Genomic DNA, 6,454 nt, shown 5'->3' on the forward strand with positions numbered 1-6,454 from the left:
TGAAACGCTCTACTCGTAGATTGATTTCCAGTATGTCTGGTAAATGAGGGCCAAGGCAACAACCCACAAAACGATTATCCACCTTCAGTGGAATATTTGGGTGCAATGAACAGCACCAAAAACAAAGAACCTTTGAGGGAACACAGCGATTAAGAAATACTTAAGGAGATTCAAGTATTAATGTCTTAATGGTGCTTGTGCTTTGGATTCAGTGTTTTCGGTGCAAGTGTTTCTCGGTAAATCGGCCATGTATCAAAGTCCAAACACACACTGCTTTCATAATCAAGGGAAAGACTGGCAAGCTAAATGGTCTAAAAGGAACATTGATGAAAGCCACTGGTTTTGTTTGAGACCCAGACATACTGACCACAGTATAACATCATCAGCTATGCAAATCATGAGGTTTAATTAATTTAATGTCAAAGTGTGATGATGGTTTAAAGCTGTTGAAAGCTGATGATTCAGATTAGAAAGGCTAATTATAGGGGAATCGTCATCTGTAGAAGCCATAACATGTGATCATCAGCAGGTGCGAATCTTGTGTTGTGACATTTTATGACAACTCACTAATTCTGCATACAACACTTTTCTATTATTTAGGGTAGGAAATATCCATGACGACCATCTTTATTTTGTTGAGTACGTATTACAGTGATAGTGTGGCTGATCATCTACTGTACCAGCTGTCAAATTTCAGACCTTGCAAAAGTAAAAATACAATCTGCTTCAAGCTCTGTCATTACTGTCTTTACATCTTCAGGTTGTTATAGCCTAATTTCAAAGGATTTTATGATTGTGTAAAATATGCATTTTTATGTATGTGTAAAACATGAGGCAATCAAAGCAATCAACACTGTACCAGTCAGTACCTACATTTATCTACTACAATAAAAATATTGTATTTTAATTTTAATATTGTTGTTGCAAATTGTGCTAATAAAAATATCACCACCCTGGGGGTGTTCACACTTGTAGTTCAGTTCTCCTGGTCCCTTTGGTCCGGACCAAAAAAGAAAATTATATTTAGTCCTGGCTCACATAGCATTCACACTGACAATTTTAACAATGAACCAAAAGATACAACAACAACAACAACAACAAAAAACACCTTTTATGATGCACATTTTCAACGGAACTTAAATATCCAAAACAATGCTGTGTGCTAAATGGGCTCATTATGTGCTTGCATGTGATGTACACACAAATGAAGATCTGCTGCAAGGAGACACGGTTCTGACAGCTGTACTGAACTGTAATGGACAACATTGTGACGATGAGATAAACCAGGGATGCTCGAGTATTCTGTCCTTTTTAGTGTTGCATCTTGTGACATCACGTCCTGTTTGTGGTTCGTTTAGATGTCTTTGGGCCGTGTTGCGTTCAGTCGAATTGCACCAGAGTTGATTTGGAAGTGGACAGAGACCCATCTTTTCAGCATTCTCAGTCCTCTTGTTTGGTGCGGACCAGGGTTCGGATGGCAGCGTTCACACTTACTCAAAATAACCGCACTAACAGAGCAATCACACCAGGGTTCGTTTTAATCAAACCAAACCTGCCAAATGTGAACACACCCTAAATGTTATAACTGGTTGACATAGCTGAGGATTGATGAAATAGCAATTAATTTAGAAAACATCAATAAGTCAATATTTTTTTTTTCACTGTATTTTTTTTATTTGTTATAAATATAGCTTTTATGTACTTAGTAGCCTATAGTTATACAGCTGCTTAATTTGCAGGTTATATTGTAAATGAAAATCTTAGTAATGTTTTGTAAAGTAACTTAACATTTAATGAAAAACATAAATATTTTATATTTGCATTATATATTTAAATTCTATATTTTTATCCGTATTTCTGTCACATTAAAAACATCTAGCCTAGTTGAAAATATCCTTATTGTTTTGCCCTGATATGACTCTTTTAATGAGGTCACAACAGAATCGGCCCTATTTTATATGTGAGGTGTTGGTCTGTTTGTGAACAGGCTGGTTTGGCAGCATCAAAGTGCTTCGATATTTACACATCCTCCTGCATTCATTCACAATGTGGGACACAAGAAGTGAGAAAAAGATAGATATGTGCTATGGAGGTTTTTTTTTTCTTCTGTCCACAGAACCACATAAACACTGGTAGCACCATCATTTTTTAGCTCAAGATGCAGTGTATCTTTGATTATAAACCTCTCTTGATTGAATTCTGTATAGGTGAAAATATTAATGTACAATGTAACAAATTAAATGTTTTTTTTTTTTTATATAAAAATGTGTAATAGCATAGCACCATGATTTCTCCATTCTGGTGGCAATGATGAATCTTCTGCTAATCATATTTACCCTCGGCTGGGGGGAGGGGTGAAGCTTAACCCAAATACAGATTGAAAGGAAGATATTATAATGAAGAGATTAGATAAAAAAGAAGAGGGAATCAGACATGAAACGCATCTGGATACATTCAAGAGAACTTTAGGAGAAAATAAATAAACAAATAAAATTCCCTGAAACAGGGCACCCAGCCATCTGGGTAATTATATTATAAATTGACATACAATTGCATAAATGTAAAAGCTGATATTTGAATTGAAACAGTGCTGCTGGGAGGTGGTAAGCATCCAGCATGAGAAAGCTTGCCTCTCAAAGCCTAGTGATCTCTATTGATCGCAAATGGCCATTAGAGAAGGTAAATAAAGCAGCAACAAAGACCACCTAACAAGTAACCAGACAGAACTCAGGGAAATCTTAGAGCTTCAAGAATTCATAGAGCTCAAAGAAGCAAAGTTCCAGGATGATCTAATTAACAAAGTGTGACAATTTCTGTACATCACACACTGCATGAATCTGAAGCATCCGTCAGAACAAATGCGATATGAGAAGGGGTTTTTAATGTGCCCTTTGAGTTTCTGGGAAACCCAGAATTTGTCTATAGGTTCTTTTCAAAGCTGTTTGAGCCCTGAAGATCATCCTGTCTGCATGGGACAAGGACTTTAAAAGTGCACCGACTGGAGTCTGCACTAATGTTAATGGTCCTTGCTGTCAATCACAGATGCTGCATATTGACTGGTATTGGGCAAAATGCGAATGCTTCACATGCTTCACTTTAATGTGAACTGAATGAGTGTTTAGTTTGTAATCTCCCACATACACTCACACGTGCTAAAATGGACCCAATTCGATTACTAGAGAGGACTAGCAAAGCGCACGCATTGCTCATATTACAGTCACACACTTGGTCTGACTTGGCCTTTGACCACAAACAGACAATATTTTCTGTCTCCCACAGCCACTACAAGCTCAACTAAATGATTTAGAAACCATAGGAACAGCTAGTAATAGTAGACAGTGAAATGACCGCAATAAAATATAAATGGGCTCATACAAAGAGAGCACACGGGTGTAAATCAAACCTCTCAGCATACCAAACCAATCCTAATACATCTATGTAGCATAATCGCATTTAGCTATTTAATAGAGCAATAGAACTAAATAGGTAATACTAGATTTCTGATGTTTTTCAAGCCATTTTATACAAGGAAGTGAATCAGCCAGTGGGACGACAGTATGCCCTTTGGTTGCCATGGTGACAGCAGGTGGGAGGGGAAACTGAAGTCCAAACACCTGATGTTTACGTGTGTGCAAATGAAAGAGCTATAGGCTTGCTGCTGAATAGAGTCCCTTTAGAGACCATTAGAAGTGTTGAGACAGATTAAGTAAAAACAGCAACTGGAACTGTCATGACGGCAGTGTTGTTAACGGTAACTAAAAGCTAAAACTAATAAAAAATATATGTTTTTTATTTAAATTAAGCTGAAATAAAATAAAATATAAATATTAGATGACAACTTAAACTTGGTAACTAATTGAAATAAAATAAGTTTAACAAGTATACTAAACTTCTCAAACTGAAATAAAAAAGACATTACAGCTAAATAGGAATGTTTAAAACAAACAAAACCAAAAAAATAACATTATTAAGATTAAAATCAAATAATACTAAAATTACACTGCAAGACAGGCACATGTTGTTTCCTGTTCAGATGCTGTATTTCGGTGTTCTGTCTGTGAATTGCTCTTTAATATGTCTTTGTTTAACTCAAGTCAAGTGCTTTATTTATTTAGCGCTTTTACAATACAGATTGTTTCAAAGACGCTTGACAGTGATGACAGGAAAATAATGCATCAAAGTTTGTTTTGGCTGTAGAAGATCTAGAAGAAAATAGTGTTATACAGCCGCTTTGGAGAAAACAGTGATGTCATCGTCCAGCTCAGTTCGGTTCTCATACAATGGTGTCAATGCATGCTGATCAATAATTTTGTTGAATATTAAGTGTCTCCGACTAAGCAAGCCACACTTAGTAAAACGTACAAAATTTTTGAATGTTATTGTTTTCAAATATCCACTCTGATATTCCTTGTACATGCAATTTACCAAAACCATGAAATGGCTACACTGTCAGAACCCAAAACAATCCACAAATTCGCAATCATGTGTTACCACGGTAATCAATCAAGTCAGTACTACTTTAGGGGGGCTTCCACCAATTGAGTTCCACTACTTTAGGGTGTGTTACCGTGGCAATGTGACAACAGACAACCACCCTCCCCGTTGACCTCACCCTGAGGGAAAACTTTTCCCTAAGCTTTGTTCCAGAACTCCTGAATGGATTGTCTCAATTCATCTCAGCATGAGAAATGGGATGGGTCACTAAAGAAGCTGGCTTCAGAGGATTACAATAAAGCACATCACAACCGGTGACAAAGCAGCACAAAAGCACTAGAAACAGCCCTGAGGGTCTCTGCGGGGCATAAGAAAAGCTGATCAGCAAGCAGAAAACTTCACATTTATTTATTTGTCCGTACAGTTCTACTGTCAGTAGCCTACACATTTATACTGTGTGACTATGACAGATTTCAGATGATGTAATGTTTACAGACCATGTTCCAGGCACAATAGGGTTAAATAAAGGAGGCACTGGAGGCTTTTGAGCAGGAACCGTGGAAGACTTTTCTTATTAAAGTCTGAACAACATGTTCAGATTACAGAGAGGCGACTGACTCATGGGAGCAGTGAGGTTACACCAGAAATACTGTGATCTTTAGTGATGCGCGTCCTATGGCGTGACAGCGATCACGCTAAAGGCTACAGAATAAAACCTGAGTGTTAATGAGACGGAAACACGTACAGGATGGATCGATTAAACCCAAAGGGGAGGACAGGGAGAAATACGGACGAAATTGCAGAATCAATAAATGAATACAGCTGTCAGTCTACACTACTCGTAGCATTTATTATAGCCTACACATGGCATAATATAACTTTAATATTCTCCTCGTGATCTCGCATGGTAGCACATTAGACAAATATTCCTGCTTTAGGCTATGACACAGTAATAGCCTATAGCCTATATATATAGCTCATTTGAGCTATATTTCAAATGAGAATATTACAATTACTATTATTGTGTCAAAAAGCAGAAATATATTTACCTGTGCGTTCATGCAAGAATCACGAGTAGGATAGACTATTAAAGTTATGCTTTTCAGAATAAACCCGTTCAGTCGGTCTATGAATGAATGGCATACGCATATCTACAGGACATCGCTAGAAGAAACAAATCATTCAGCAGCAAAAGAAGAGTAGGCTATAAAGCAAGAGGAAATTTTCGAATCTAAACATGCACATTAAACTGCGTTAAAAAAAACTTACCTTGTACAGTTAAAGGAAAAGATGTACTAGTTTTTTCCTGTTGCGGCAGGTGCGTGTATCCGAGGGTAGGTGAGTGTGTGTCGGTATCACCGGCATTCTGCGCGTCCAGCGCTGCAGCGACGCTCTCCAAACTGCAGTGTATTACAGCTTGCGGACACACTGCGCATGCGCTTGTGGTGTGTGCCGCGAGACCGCGCATGAGCAGCGTGCTCTCGCTGAGACTGGTTCAGGTGAATCTTTGGGACGGGTCGAGTGTGACGTATGTCACTCGCTGGTGACGAGTGCAACATTAGCCTACTGCTCAGACACAATTATTAATATTGACATACATCATCGCTGGCTGTTTATTATTCGGCAACCATGGAGATGACGGGCCAATTATTTAGATACAAACAGAAAGTTGAGGGTAACTTTAGAACTTACTGAAAATGTATTAAATATTCTAAAAAGCTGTATGAGCACGAATATATATTTTCAAATCCAGTGGCAGGAGGAATGTGACTGACACATTGTAAAACACCATTTCCCTCACTTAAAATCAATCTCCCCATTCACAGCATCATCATGATCCACCATTAACGACTAAACGAGTTTTATATAGAAACAGTTATTCCAGTGGTTCTCGACCAGGGCCCACTAAAGGGCTGGCAAACTTACAGGGGACGGGGAGCCCCAGTCTTAAAATAAACAATCTTGTTTCACATGCTAGAAATTCTTCTATTCTTTTTCTTTTTTTTTTAAACAAAAATGC

Source organism: Scardinius erythrophthalmus, assembly GCF_964197995.2.
Source record: "Scardinius erythrophthalmus genome assembly, chromosome: 3".
Taxonomy (NCBI): domain Eukaryota; kingdom Metazoa; phylum Chordata; class Actinopteri; order Cypriniformes; family Leuciscidae; genus Scardinius; species Scardinius erythrophthalmus.